The sequence below is a fragment of the Echinops telfairi genome, unplaced genomic scaffold, assembly GCF_000313985.2.
Source record: "Echinops telfairi isolate 266 unplaced genomic scaffold, ASM31398v2 ScPeMD7_7469;HRSCAF=8507_1, whole genome shotgun sequence".
In the NCBI taxonomy this organism is placed as follows: domain Eukaryota; kingdom Metazoa; phylum Chordata; class Mammalia; order Afrosoricida; family Tenrecidae; genus Echinops; species Echinops telfairi.
Genome location: NW_022111373.1, coordinates 91,794,510 through 91,795,234, shown reverse-complemented (window position 1 = coordinate 91,795,234; position 725 = coordinate 91,794,510).

The window sequence follows — 725 nt, the reverse complement described above, 5'->3', positions numbered from 1 at the left end:
GGGAGCAGGCCATACAGAGCCATTTATCTCTTTGGCCTCTAATCAAATGTGAGCTAGTTAATCCGACATGTTCCTATTGGCCAGGCTGGCACAATAGACCTAACTATCACAGTTAGTGCTTTCTTTGGCGTCTTTTCGATGTATGCTGGGTACTTGGCACCTTCTTTCACATTCTTCCTCAATGCACTAGTATTCCTAAACCTCATCTTATTTTTGCAGTAATCGCCTAATCAGAGCGTTTAAGATAAGAAGTAAAACCTTCTTAATGGCCTCTAAACTCCTTGTGATATGCTACCCTTTCCCCTGCCTTTCTATCATAATTTCCAAATGCTCTCCTTTTTGCTCATTGCCATTGAGTGATATGCCGAATCACAGTGACCATAAAGGACAGGATAGAACTGCCGCTGTGAGTTTCTGAGACTGTAATTTAAAGCCTTCTTCGTGGCCTCCACAGCTCTTTGTGATCTGCCACCCTTTTCCCCTGCCTTTCGATCTAGCACATAGAATTCCTAGCACTTCTCAGACAGGACTTTCAGGCTCTGTCCTTGGGGCTTCTCTGCCTGTTCTTTGCCTTGGATGCTCTTGGTCACTCACATCCTTTTGGTCTTGCTCAGAGAGGCCTTTTCTGAGCATCTCAATAAAAAGACAACTTTCCCCTCTCCACATTTCTTATTCTCCTTCGTTACCTTTTCTTTTTCTTTTTTTTATGGTTGCAGTTATCTTTT